This window comes from Protopterus annectens, chromosome 11.part0 (assembly GCF_019279795.1).
Source record: "Protopterus annectens isolate FY-2018-M chromosome 11.part0, PAN1.0, whole genome shotgun sequence".
Lineage (NCBI taxonomy): Eukaryota > Metazoa > Chordata > Ceratodontiformes > Protopteridae > Protopterus > Protopterus annectens.
The window spans coordinates 11,865,006-11,880,301 of NC_056745.1; the positions used below are offsets into that span (position 1 = coordinate 11,865,006).

Below are 15,296 nucleotides of genomic sequence, written 5' to 3' on the forward strand. Positions count from 1 at the left end.
TTGGATGTTCAGAAACAGTGCAGATACTATCTTGACATTGCAAAATCTTTCAGAACGTCCAATCAGTTATTCATTTCTTGCAAAGGTAAGGAGAAGGGACAACCTGAGTCAAAGCAGACTATTTCCAAATAGATATCTCAGGGTATTACCTTTTGTTATTCCCACTGCAACAAAACTGTTCCAAAGCAGGGTCAAGCCACATTCTACCAGGGCCATGGCTTTTCGCAAAGGGTTGCTTTCTAGAAGTATTCTAGAAGCAGCAACTTATCCTCTGTACAAACTTTTACAAAGCACTACAAGCCAGGTTCCTTCTCCAGGTCTAGGTCAAGTTTTGCTAGACCTAATCTCCGGGGACTCCTGAAACCTTCTTCTTTCACCTCCCAGTTGTTCTAAACTATGGTAATCTACCCTACAGCTCAGGATATTACAGTAATGATCAATATGAACACAGTACAGTTGTGTAAATAAATTTACCATAACAGTAGATGTTCGAATGATCACTGCTGCAGTAACAGCTCCCTCACTCCACCCCTCCTTTGTTTTGGGTGCGTTTTTTATGCCAGTGTGTGGGCATTTCTTTTGTTGTTGTTATTCCTGGCAATGTCTTCTCGGGGCTCAGCCTCCCTCTCTCAGTTGGCATTAACACTCTGAAACCCTTAGTGCCCAAACCTGTCTTTTTAGCCAGGTCAGCTCAAGGTAATGGTTTGGGAGCATGGAAGGTGCCCAGATTATTTGCAGGATATGACACATATTATCTTAGGCTATTGCAGCAGGGATCATTTGAATATCTACTGTTACTGCAACTTTATCTACACAGCTGTAGTTTTCTACAACCCAAAATATTTACTTGCAAATTTGTACTTTATTTCAATATTATTTTCTACAGCTGAAGTACTAAGTGAACTGAAAACTCATAATACAGATGTAAGTAGCAAAGCCTTTGACTGTGTATATGTGTGTGTTTGTTTAATCAAACTCAGAAACCAGCATTTATTGTCCTTAACATGCTTGGACATGCCAGAGAAAGCAGACATTTGGACTCTGGTTTTAATCAGTTGCTGACTATAATGCTGACAGCTCACTTTATTCTGAATTTGTAAATGGTCAACCGATTTTCACTATATCCACTTTCACAATATGACGTACACTAGGCTGTCTGACTACGGTCAGAAACAGACAAACCACGGAGTCCATGCCATATACCAATTACAATTGTTGTTCACGACTATTGCAGTTTAAGTGTTGCAATGCCCAAATACCACACAGATGCCAGAGTTTAATGTTTCCTGTTAAAACTTCTATTATCCTTTCATTTACATATTCATCTTTTTAGCATATAGGCAGTCTTTGTGAATGGTATACTCAAAGGCCATGCATTCAGGTAAAAGTACATGTCCTATTCACACTTGGAATGGGGTGATAAGAGACAGTACTTTAATTTATAATTAATTTATGTGGAATTAATCTTAATGCAACTACAGCTGGCCATATATGCAGCTATTCAACACATATTATGTATGTGCATCTTTTATCACAATTAGTACAATAATAAAGTAAAAATGCACTTTTATGGTCACTACATGGCCCTCTGGACCTCTGCCCCCTAGCGTTCAGCATCTTCCAGCACTTCTGATTATGGCTTTTATCACAATTAGTACAATAATAAAGTAAAAATGCACTTTTATGGTCACTACATGGCCCTCTGGACCTCTGCCCCCTAGCGTTCAGCATCTTCCAGCACTTCTGATTATGGGACCATAAAAAAGGCTGTTATCTATATAGAAGATTAGGATAAGCATACACAAGTGTTTATTGAAATCACTGTATTTTATATGCATCTCTGTCAGCTAAGTGTGGCCAAGTATGCAGTAAACAGGGTATATCCAATCCACCAAAAAGCAAGCATGTTCTCAGTGTGACAACATGTTACACATTTATTTATTTATTTATTGCATTTGTTTACCGGGAAGGTCCACTGGGCCTAGGTGAGCCCATTTTCAGTGAAGGCCCAGGGAGAAAAGCTCCTCATTAAATTAAACATGTTGCAGATTACAATAAAACATAGAGCTATAGTTACAGTTACATAGCTAGAAGGCAATACATAAAAAACACAGACACAGACATATATTTACAATTACACAAACAGCTAGAAGGCAGTGCAGTAACAGTCTTAGGCCTTGATTTAACTATGAAATTTAGAACAATCTTAGACCTTGATTTAACTATGATAGTTAGAACAATCTTAGGCCTTGATTTAACTATGACATTTAGAACAATCTGAGGCCTTGATTTAACTATGACATTTAGAACAATCTGAGGCCTTGATTTAACTATGATATTTAGAACAATTTTAGGCCTTGATTTAACTATGACATTTAGAACAATCTGAGGCCTTGATTTAACTATGACATTTAGAACAATCTTAGGCCTTGATTTAACTATGATATTTAGAACAATCTTAGGCATTGATTTAACTATGATATTTAGAACAATCTTAGGCATTGATTTAACTATGATATTTAGAACATATTAGAGAACATACAAATTGACCAGTTGAGTGGAAAAAGGAGGGGTAGAGTGGGAGTGGCACAATAGGGGAGAAAATGGTAGGTGTGATTAGAGGGGGTTATTTTTGGCATGGGCATAACCAGCAGGAGGGGACGGATTTTTTAAAGAGTGCAGGGTACATGATGGAGGTTATTGTGAATGGGAGGGTATCCCAAAGTTTGGAAACAGTGAAGGAACAGAGCATTTGACTGACTGGGAGTTGGGGTTTGTCTGCTTTAAGCAGTGTTTTATTTTCTGATCTAAGAGGTCTACTTGGTTGGTACAATTAGAGATGGACATCCTGTGGGTTTACATATCACTTTATGTGCAGTGGCTAAGTGCAGGTAGTAAGATGGAGTGGTAGTTCTAGCCAGTTTAGTTGTTGCAGTGAGGAACAGTGGTGTAATGAGGATCTAGCATTTTTTTTGCGAATCTGGCGACCTTATTATAACATGAGTCGAGCTTTGTTTTAAGAGATGAGTGGATATTTGTGAGGATAGGGGCACCATACAGCAGGGATGGAACTAGAAAGGCTGAGGCTAGAGGCTTTTACGCAGAGGTGTTAAGGTAATAGCTGTGTCTATAAAGGGCATCCAGTTTCTGATGTGTTTTTTGATCTTATTGACTATGTGAAGATCAAATCTTAGGGTTTCATCAATAATGACTCCTACTGCAATGGTGGTATTATTTTGGGAGTGGATACAGAATTCAGTCCTATTTAGGGAGTTTTTTTGGGGGGGAGTGAATAGAATCAGTTTAGTCTTATTTGGGTTGAAAGCAAGGTGACTGCTTGACATCCATTTTTCAGTAGACGTGAAGACATTTTGGGTTAGTAGTTGCAACTCAGAAGAGGTTTTAGCACTGCAGATGATTGTCAAATCATCTGCATATTATCATGGTGTGATGCATAAGGGAGTTATGGAAGCTATTGATGAATATATTGAATAGAAGGGGGCATAATATGGAGCCTTGGGGACACCTGTGGAGATGCTGAGGAAGGGGGAACAGAACTGCTGCCATTTAGTTGATTGATATCTGCCAGAGAGGTAGTTTGAGAACCAAATTTAGGGTTGGGGTGAGACACCTAGATTGTTGAGTTTAGAGAGTAAAACGGGAGTGTAAAATAGTATCAAAAGCTTTTGAAAGTCAAGAAAGAGTGTAGAGACATCACACCGGAATCGCATGCTCGATTTACTACATCCAGAAACCAGATGAGAGCTGTGTTTGTGCTATGGCCTAGTTTAAAGCCATGTTGGGTTGGGGTGAAAAGTTGGTTATTAATTAAATGGTTGAGAGGTTGGGTATGGACACATTTTTTTCTAATATTTTTGAAATGGGAGAGAGGATAGCAATTTGCTGAAAGTTGGAGCTGTATGAATTTTTGCCACCTTTGTGCAGTGGAAGAATATATCCTTTCTTCCAGATATTTGTTATGTGCGATTCTTGGATTGATCTATTGAGAAGTATACTAACGGGATAAGTGATGGAGCTTGAAGATATTTTTAGGAATTCAGCAGATAAGTTGTCAGGAGCACAGGTGCAAGGTTTGAGTTTTAGAAGGAGTTTCTTAATGGTGCATGTGGGTATGGGAGAAAGAGAAAAATCTGGTACACAGGAAGGTTTAGAATGAGTAGATTGTTGGTCTGATGAGTTAGGGTTAGAAGGAGGGAAAGTCAGAGGTGCCGGAAGTTGTTGAAGACTGAGGGGGGGGGAGTGAGAGAGGCACTTAGTGGTCTAAAAAGGGCAATTTTTTAAAACTATTTACTACCACAACATAGGTTCACTTGGAGCAAATTTTAAGCTTAGCCAATTTCCCTTTTGGTGCGTGAATTAACATTTTGTGATTGGTCTTACCTGTCCCATGGCTGTTAATTGTATATTAGCCCTAGTGAGAATAAATGTGATCATACTACAGATAATTTGAGGGGACCCATGTAAGGGATGCAGCATTTAGGAACTGCCTTTATCCATTAGTGGCATCAGGGACAATCCTGGAGTATATTTTCTATTACTCATCCTTAGGTCCAAGTTGCACTTGAATATGGACAGGGATGAGCTTTGTATTACTTGAATGGATAGTCTGTTCTGGAACAGTGGTAGCCTCTGATATATATCCATCTCTCCATAGTTTAGATACCTGACTGAGTACTTCTGATGCCATTTGACTTGCTGATGTTCAGTAGGTCCATCTGTATTAGGTCGGAGGATGCCTTGTATGCCAGACATGTCACCTCTAAGCACTCTGTAGGATACTGAGTATAGTGATAAATCTTTGAGGTTGTCCATGTAAGACCTATTGTTTAGGACTTGTATCATTTTAGTAAGGTATCCCTGTGGGTATTCCAGTTGTTGCATGGGGCTGGACAGACACATGCCAAAGTGGGCATTTTACAAAATGATTGACCTAATGAGGGCTTTGTAAAGGGGGGCAATAACATTTCTAGATCTAGTCATAATCAATATGTTTAGAAGCTGTGCAATATAGAAAGACTTTCTTATGACTCTGGGAACATACTGGTCAAAAGGTTAGGTCATTGTACACACAAGTTCTCAAATGCCAAACAACTGGGTCACTTCTTAGGGGGCATTGTCAATTTTGCAGTTCCTTGGAGTAGAAGACTTCCCAAAGGATATGATAATGTATTTCTTGGAGTTTAGTTTCAATTCATGATTCTGGTACCAGTTGTTTGGGACAAACCTTCCTGCATGATGGTTAAGTCATTTGGGGATTCAATAACTGCTCCTAGCTTGCAGTCATCTCAAACTTAGTCGGCCAAAGCCCTTTGGTATTTCCTTTTACTTATGAGATGTATATGCTAAACAGAAAACGTCTCAGCACCAAACCCTGGGGGACTCCACTGGTGACTGGTCTCTTCCCCTATTTTTATCTCCTGCATCCTGTGAGCAAGCAATACATGTATGCGTTCTTTGATTCACCTTCCTGATTGTATTAACCTGATTCTATTAAATTATATTCCTTGTATAATACAACACCACTTGTTAGAATGTGTTTTAAATTAGTAGTCTGGAACAGTCTTCTAGTAAGCAATGAAACAAAATGTATGAACCAATAATGACAAAACTACCCATTTCAGAAAATTTCAACCATAAAAGACCACTCAAACTTCTGTCATTACAATCCACCAATATCAGTAAATATGCCAAATCTCTACAGAAGTTAAGTCATCTAAATAATTCCACATTAAAGGGATCTGTAACTAAAGAGGTTGGTGCTAGCAAACAATTTTATATTTAATTGTTTCATCTACAAATAAAGTGCCTGTTGCCCTTGAGGAATAAATTGCCAATGCTACATTAAAAAAATGATAAGCTAGTAATGTTGCAATGGGGAATGGATGGTAAACTGATAACATAAACATAGTTACTAGGTAACCCCTCCAAAGGAGGACATTCATAGGACTGCAGCATCCACTCCCTGTAAAATACAACACAGTACAGTATCAGCAATCCATCTGCATACTGTGGGAGTAGAACCCACAGCCTTCTGCATCAAAAGCAAGTATATTACCTGTTGTGCTACTAACAATGGAAATGACTTGGCATAAGTAGCACTAAACTTCCCTTCCCCTGAAGCTCTCAGCTCCTTGTAAAATCCACTTGACACTCAACTAAATCTCTCAAGTTTGCAGCACAAGAAATCTGGAAATAGCCAAAATTTGGGGGGAAAACCAGGGACACATTTAAAATATTGCTTGTATAATCTTAAAAAGTTGCTAAAATAAAGTGTTATGTGTTACCATGAGTTTCCTGAAAGATATGAAGACTGAAACTTAAAAGGCTATCATTCTTTAGTGAATTCAGTTCTCACTGATTTGCCAGAAAAAACACAAATTTTAAGAGGAACAGATCAAAAGTATAAGCCAAATATTCTGTGAAAATCTGGACAGTTAAGAGCTATGGACTCAACTCCCTGAATCAGAAGTGGTGGTATGACTGGAGAATTCAGGCTCTTGTTTGAGTCTGAGTCACACTAACCACCAGGTATACCTAACCTGGGCATTTTACACACACACACACACACACACACACACACAAACACACACAGACAGAGACACACAAACACACACACACAAAGACACAGACACAGACACAGACACACACACACACACACACACACACACACACACACACACACACACACACACACACACACACACACACACACACACACGCAGCATAACTCCTGCAAAACTCTCCTTACTGGCATGGCTCTGGCAGCACCAACAGAACAGTGGCAGCATAACTCATGTAACACAGAGCAATAAAAGAACAAGAACAGCTAGTTTAGTTAGTTGTACTTCTGCGTGTGAATCCATGTTAGCATGAAAACTCAACTTCATTCATTTGTCCTGACAGGTCTTGCAGCTGTAAAAGTGGGTGGCTCCCCCTCCTGTTGGCTCTATGGTTCTGGCACCCATGGGGAAAGTGGTGGCCAGCTTGGCAATGGTGTCATGAAATATGAGTTAAAGAGAGAGGCTATATCAAAGGGGGTTTTATCAGGGTATGGGCAAGGATTTGGTGTTAGAGCCTGGGTGTATACGGGAATTTATTGCTCCCCAGAATTTTTGTGGGTTTAGCCTATGCTGGCCCTGTAGTTTATGGAAATAGTCTTTTGTTTTTGGTTACCTGCCGTTTGGCCTGATTACGTAGTTGTTTTGGGTCACATGGCTAACAATTGTTAATTTGGACAAAAAGAGATTATAGGATATGATTTTATTTATTTATTTTATATTTGTTAACCAGGAGAGTCAGACTGGATATAGGTCAATTTTCAGCAGAGGCCCGGGGAAAAAAACTCCAGCAACTACATTAACAATTCAGGCATTACACATGCCATACATCCACGCAAAATTTGTGAAGAAGCAGAATGGAGAGTGAAATGAAGAAGTGGTTACAGAACGTGGCAGAGGTTCAGGTGAACGGAAACAAACTAATGTTGGAACTTTGCATTTAATGACTTTGAATGGAATGGAATGGTATGACAGGCTGACCTTAACAATCTTGGAGCCCAGTTGAAACCATTTTTGTGGGGTCCCCAACTACCCTTGCTAATCTATTACCACAGCTCTCCCTCCATCCACTGTCCTCATGGACTTACAATTACATTATTATTGTATATTAAAGCAAAATAATATATTGTTGTATTAGCATACTGTGTCATAAAACATGTCAAACAGAAGTAGACCTACTGGACTCCTGGACCTCCAGATCCAACATCTCCTGTGGCTCCTCTCACAGGATCCATTTAACTCACTAGGGCACCATATAAGAGGGCCATATACTGGGATGCTAGCACCCTGTGTAAGGGTAGCTGTTCCTCACATGGGTACACCCTGTCATAGAAGTGAACATGTCCCCAAACTCTTGTAGTACTGGCAGGATATCCAGAACCTGGGTACGGGACAGCTGCTGTGAAAGACCCCTGCGGGGGGGGGGGGGTCTTTAAGGAATAAGGGTAAGGAGATGAGCCCTGGGGGGGTCTTTAAGGAATAAGGGTAAGGAGACATCTATATGTCTGACAGCAACTATATATGTGCCCCCACCAATACTGTGTGCGACCACAAATACAATGGGTGATATTATGTTGTGCTCCATTTTCACATGATATACATACACACACACACACACACACACACACACACACACACACACAAACACACAATAGTGTAAGATATGCATGCACACTAAGATGTACATACGAACACTTGACATCTGGAACATTGGAGAAATACCTATTAACCTAATTTATGTTTTTGTGTTGTGGAGGAAAACAGAGCACCTGGATAATATGCCAATGGAGATAAGGAGGACATGTATACTCTAAACAGCAAGAACTTAACAACATAAGGAGGATATGTATACTCTAAACAGCAAGAACTTAACAACATAAGGAGGATATGTATACTCAAAACAGCAAGAACTTAACAACATAAGGAGGATATGTATACTCTAAACAGCAAGAACTTAACAACATAAGGAGGATATGTATACTCTAAACAGCAAGAACTTAACAACATAAGGAGGATATGTATACTCTAAACAGCAAGAACTTAACAACATAAGGAGGATATGTATACTCTAAACAGCAAGAACTTAACAACATAAGGAGGATATGTATACTCTAAACAGCAAGAACTTAACAACATAAGGAGGATATGTATACTCTAAACAGCAAGAACTTAACAACATAAGGAGGATATGTATACTCTAAACAGCAAGAACTTAACAACATAAGGAGGATATGTATACTCTAAACAGCAAGAACTTAACAACATAACCAAGCACTGTGAGATGGCAATTCTACTCACTACAGCAATAATCATATCATCTTAGACAAAACCTGTCCCGACTGTCAAAGGCAACACTTACTGTTTACAAGACTAGTGTCATGGAAACCAAAAGAAGTCCCAGCTAACTAGCTACTCTAGGATACACTGCAACCCCCTCCCCTATGCAAGTATATGCTTAAACCAGGGCAACAATTAATTTACACTGATTTCATCAAATGCTGTACATTGTGTGACACACTGCTCCTGCAAAACCATTTCAGTGACCATAACCCCGTTATTCTATCACAGTTATAAGTCACATTTATACAAAGCAATTACAGTCATTTTACTGACTGTGTACATGTACTGCAGATGTCTAGTTGGAACTGAAAAAAATGTTACAGCAGAACCATTCCAACTAGTTTATCAGAAACACATCTCAGTCTGGCGAAGCCAGTTTAATGTCTGTTTAACGTAATCAAATGATAGCAGATTCAGTCATTTTCATGCATAGACAATCGCCATACCCAGCATGTATAATAACTATGTTTACCGCATAAATCTCAGAGAATGGAATATAATAAAAATAATAACTCGTACAGTAACTTTATTTATTTATTTAACATTTGTTTACTGGGAAAGTTCGACTGGGACACAGCCCATTTTCAGTGGAGGCCTAGGGAGAAAAGCTCCAGATGCATGTCTTTGGAATATAGGAGGACACCGGAGCACTCATAAGAAACCCAAGAAAATGCAGGGAGGACATGCAGACTCCTCACAGAAGGCACCCCAGCTGAGAACTGAACCGGAGAATCTCTTGCTGTGAGGCGACAATACTAACTGTTGCACCACTGAGCAGTGGTATGTTTATTCAAACCGACCATTGCTCATCATAGTAAAATACTCCAGCATGCTTCATCCAAATACACATTTGTCCTGCAAAGCAAAAACAGCAACTGTTTAACACTAGCAAACAATCACAGGCAAGGGTCAGTCACTATCGACAGACAGCCTGCGTAAAGTGCAACTACAGAGACTCTTTGTACACCTTCAAGATCTCCTTGTAATAAAATAAATATTTTAATGGCTACAGTAATTTACTTTTGCTATGTTAAAAATATACACTAGCTTATAACACAAGTTTGGTTCATACAATGGCCACAGAGGTGATTTTAGCTGTTCAAATACTCAGTTTCTTTAAGTAGCTGCAGCAAAAGGAAAATGGTGTTATTTTACAATGATGTCCACAGTAGTTCAGCACAGACCTGCAGCTTTTTGAAGACTTAGACTGTAGAACATTCCTCATGACAAGGTACACTTGAGAGGTATGAATATCTGGTTGCCTGTCACAGTCTAACTAAAACCTTACCTGCCATGCTCTGCATGAGCTACAACAGAATACACCATTCTCTTAGGTTCATAGCAGGTTACTAGGCTAATGGCCTAGAGCCTTTACAAGCCCAGCCATGTTATACCAGAGCTACCCCAATTGGCCTTAGTTACATGGTCTTTATTTACAAAGCAAGTCTATGATCAGCACTGGCTAGCCCTATCAAAATGGACATAGGTGCTACCTCTGGACTGAATTTACATCCTCCATGATGCGCTTGACTAGGATCATTGATGAGCTCTGCTTCATGAGAATTGGGAGATTATTCCCCAGGGGTGGCAATCGCTGGGAGATATACCTGCCTCTCCGGCATATTCTGTTAATGTCACAGGTTAGGTTAAGATCCCCGGAGTGAGTGAATCTTGTACAGTTTGACTTGCAGCATTTCCATTGGGGTAGGATGAGATACTACTCTGTAGACCAGGCACAAGTCACCTTTTAGCAGCCTGTAAGATAAAGAGTGCAGTGACAGAGCCTTCAGTCTACTATGTAGATCACATTTTGAAGGCCCTTCATTTTCTTTGTGAGAAACAGCTGTGGTCTCTCCAGTTGCTGCAGGTGTCTGGTGAGGCATGCAAAAGGGAGCATTCTACTGTAGAAGAGGTCTAATGAGGGGAGAGTACAGGGGGGCTAAAACATCCCTAGACCTGGTTACTACATCCTTACTAATGAGATGTGCAACACAGAAAGCTTTCCTTACCACTGTGGTCACATGGTGATTGAAGTTTACATCACTATCAACCTGTGTACCTAAATCTCTCACCACTGTGTTTGAGTTTAGGGGGGGTGCTGTCAATATTGTAGTTAGCAAGGATTTCCTCTTTGCCAAAGAGGATAACAGTGCACTTTTTTGTGTTCAGTTTTAGTTCATAGTTTTTAACACCAATCGTCTGTCTGTGTATGTCCCTTTTGCAATATATTGACATTACTGGGGGACTCCATGATTGCACCCAGTTTGCAATCATCAGCAAATATGGTAAGTCACAGGCAGTCTACTTTAGCATGGACTTCCAAGAAATATATTCCAAACAGTAAGGGGCCAAGCACAGATCCTTGTGATACACCACTGGTGACTGGTCTACCAGGTGACTGGTATACCAGTAGAGGTGGAATCCCCATCTCTGACAGTATGCATACTGATGGTAAACCAATTGGCAGGAGAGCTTCTCATTGATACCTGAGTGGGAGATTGTGTCAGAAGCCTTGGTCAAGTCAAGGTAGGTGGCATGTACCATTTTGCCTTCATCTTGGGTGTGATGCCCCGCCACTGGCCCAGTAATCAAGGATCCTCAAGTCTCACCACAAGCACTAGTGGGGGACATACATTTGGAGGACGACAGGTACACACACAGTATTTCCAGATGCAGCTCTCTGCATGAATTGCAATTTCCCTTAAGAGCACACAGAGACCACATTCAGTCTGGGGCAACCTCTTTCTCCAGATACCCAGTAAGACTCCCCACTGGCACAGTTATAGGGTTGATATCTCAGCTGAGTGGCCAGGCCAAGACATCCAGCACCCTCTCTGTCCAGCCAGTGCTTCATGTCCCTGCCCAAGTAGCTGACAAACACACACGCACACACACACACACACACACACACACACACACACACACACACACACACACACACACACACACACACACACACACCTTGGAAAGGCTGGCACAGGTTTACTAGCTATGCTCCCTTCTGCCCAGACTATAAGGTAGTTTTCACTGCCACCAGTCACTCCTTATCAACTACTTTAAGGCCCTTAGCAAAGGGTATCCAATACTACTGTGTAATTTTACTATTAATCCAAATGGTAGCTTGACCAAGAACAAGGCTATTAGGAGGGCCTGCACAGTGTCACCAAATAGATATGCAAGTACTTTAAGAGCTTAAATATGTCTCACAAATATCAGCCACAATGAAAGGTTTAACTGTATTTAATAATAACTAATAAAAGTACAAGAAAATACTCACTAAATCATCACAGTAACTTCAGAGTTCAAAATCACAGGCAATATTTAAAACATTATTGCAGGACAGTCTCAAATAAATACAGAAAACATCTAAACTAATTACTATATTCCTAGCTGTATCTAAAAAAATCACTATACCCTAGACTTACTCATAGCAAGGCAAGACAGACGTGGTGAGTGGGTTTTCCAGCTGATGTTGTCAGGTCAAAGACAAATACAGAATACTTACTCTCTCTCTCTCTCTCTCTCTATCTCAGAGATTTCTCAAACCAAGGTCTCAAATATTGCTGCCAGGATACTTGCAGGATGACATCACCCCTCGTCATCCAATTTTAGTTCCCAAGCTAAAACCCCCATTGCCAGAAACCACCAGCCCCCAGCATTTACCCATGAAAAACACATAAACAAGGACTCTTCTTAGATCTTTGCAGCTGTGGGAAGACACAAAACAATAAAACACCTACAAGACAATGCAAAAGGTTCCCCAGCCCTAGACACCCCGTCTCCCTGCCACACCAAAACCATTGTTTATGGCATAGTTATAAAGTAATTCAATTTCAACCATTTCTCCGAAACTTTGCAAGTCAACCCTCTATGCTCCTGTTCCCACTGTGAAAATACATACATCCACACAGTCTCAACAGTCTACACACACCTCTGCTCTTCTCCAGTAGGGCACACTGTGGACAACTCTCCAAGCTGAGCACTCAACAAAATATCTCTTCAGCACACGGCTGTACATACCATTTTATATGACATATAGTTCCAATACATTGGAAACACAAGCATATGAATCATGTTAACATTCACAAATCACATATGATTATTTACAAAATTCCAGATTGCTGTGCTGGCAGTACCTCCCTTTGCATACCCCCCCCCCCCCAAAGACTCAAGCTACTTTCTCAAGTGACCATTGAGAACCCTTGCTTAAGAGGGATGACCATCTGGGAATATATTACCCAATCCCCTGTCTTGAGAGCCCATCTGAATTGGCATTGCTAACCCCCACTGTGGTGCTGCACTGTCATATCATATGCTTGCAACCCTAGGCTCCACCACAGTAATTTGGGATTTTCCTGGCTGGCTCTCTGTAAACATAGATACCCTCAGACTCGTTCTGCCTCCTACTACCAATACTAACTTCAACGGCCTCCATGTCATGGTAATATTTCATCATGTTAACATGGTATAGTTTGCATCTCTGCCTCCTGCCTAGCAGTTCTACCATACAGTTAACATCACTGACCTTCCTCACCACTTTGAAGGGTCCCTCCCAAGCTGCCTGCAGCTTGTTTTGTCTGACAGGAATGAGAACCATTACCCGCTGCCCTGCAGCATACTCTCTAGCTCAAGCATTCCTGTCATACCAGACCTTTTTCTGCTGTTGGGTTTCTGCCAGGTTCTCCTGGGCTAGGCCCATGAGTTCCCTGAGCCCTGTCCTGAAATTCAGGACATATGCCACAACAGACTCCTTGTGGGATTCACACTCACCCTCCCACTCGTCACAAATCAAATCTAGAGGTCCACTCACCCCATGCCCCTGCAGCAACTCAAAGGTTGAAAAACCTGTGGATTCCTGGGGCACCACCCTGTAAGCAAACAACAGATGGGGCAAATATTTGCCCACTCTCTCTTAAACTGGTCTGCAAATGCACATAGCATGGTCTTTAGTGTAGAGTTTAACCTCTCAAGCAGACCATTAGTCTGGGAATGGTAGGGATGGTCTTTAGGTGCTTCACCCCACAGTGCTTCCACAGACAAGCCTGCAGGTTTGACATGAAATTGGTACCTCTGTCAGTCAGTATTTCTTTTGGGAAACCTACCCTGCTGAAAACCTCTAACAAAGCATTTGCCACCTTTTCTGCCTCAGTGGAGGCCAGGGCCACTGCTTCAGGGTATCGTGTAGCATAATCTACTACCACTAGAATATACTTCTTCCCTGTGGAACTTGGGGTACTCAGAGGCCCCACTGTATCCATAGCTACCCTCTTCAATGGCTTCTCAGTCACAGGAAAAGGCATCAAAGAGCTTTCATCTTGTCTCCTGCCTTGCCTACTTTTTGGCACTGCTCACAGGTCCTGCAGTACCCTGTTACATCTCTGGAAATCCCAGGCCAATAAAAGTTCTGCATGATATGTCTCTGTACGCATTATGCCCATATGACCTGCAAAGGAAATATTATGGGCTATGGCTAGAAGTACCAGATGGTAGGCTCTGGGCATTACCAACTGCAGTATTCTCTCACCCTCTAGCCCTCCCTCAGGGGTCCACTCTCTGTACGGTAACCCTTTGTCCCAGTATACAGATTCCCCATTCCCTTCAGAATCAGGTGCCTCTCTAGCTACCTCCCTCAGGCCTTGTAATGTAGGGTCCGAGAGCTGAGCCTGTCTCAACTCTCTCTTTGTAACCCTTCCCAGCTCCCCTTCCACAAAAGTCTGGCATCCTCTGATAGTGGTGCCTCACTGTCAGTCTGGGTACTACTACTCACCTCTGCCCTTGCAGTCACTCTGTCCAAGGGAACATCAGTACCCACAAGCAGCTATGGCTCACCTTCAGTCTCACTGCTACAGGGTAGCTCCCTCCCTGAAGTAACCACCACACCAGTCCTGGCTTCAAGTCTGCAGTCTGTCTGGGTTCCTCCCAGGCTATCAGACCCACATGCTTGTCTCCAAGCCTGACTGCATGTCACTGCATGCACACAAAGTACTGCATCATCAAAATGATTCCCTCTCAGGACATCTGCAGGGATATCCTCAAAGCACACTTTCTAAGCTTGTTTCCTGCCTTTCCTGTAAGTCGTCTAGTCCATGTAAGCGTCTGAGCCCCCAAGCCTTTCTGTGTTGGAGGGAAGCCTTCTAGCTTAATTTTGTTTCTTAAAACTAACCAGTTTTCTAGTTTGAGCACTCAAATCTGTTTCTTTGACCTCAGCACTTGTTCAGAACTCATTGTAAGCACTAAATAAGCTACAAATTGCTACAGCACTCAACATTCCTCACTTGTCTAGAGGAAAGCAGTTTTTAGTACTTAAAAAATAACCACCTATCCAGGCATGTCCAAGGGTCAGCTTCCGGTGATTTCTCCTGTCTACCTGATGAATCT

General features: G+C 41.4%; 1 protein-coding gene and 1 long non-coding RNA gene across 2 annotated transcripts in view; both read right to left on the reverse strand.

Moving 5' to 3' along the window:
- Positions 1-15,296, reverse strand: part of LOC122815970 (zinc finger protein 808-like) — a 336,165-nt gene that overhangs the window by 182,346 nt on the left and 138,523 nt on the right. The gene's annotated exons all lie outside the window — the stretch shown is intronic.
- The window catches only part of LOC122815122, a 37,983-nt gene continuing 32,188 nt past the window's right edge, over positions 9,502-15,296 (reverse strand). The window contains exon 3 of the long non-coding RNA XR_006366928.1: positions 9,502-9,773. This is a non-coding gene — a long non-coding RNA (uncharacterized LOC122815122). The remainder of the gene's footprint in view (positions 9,774-15,296) is intronic.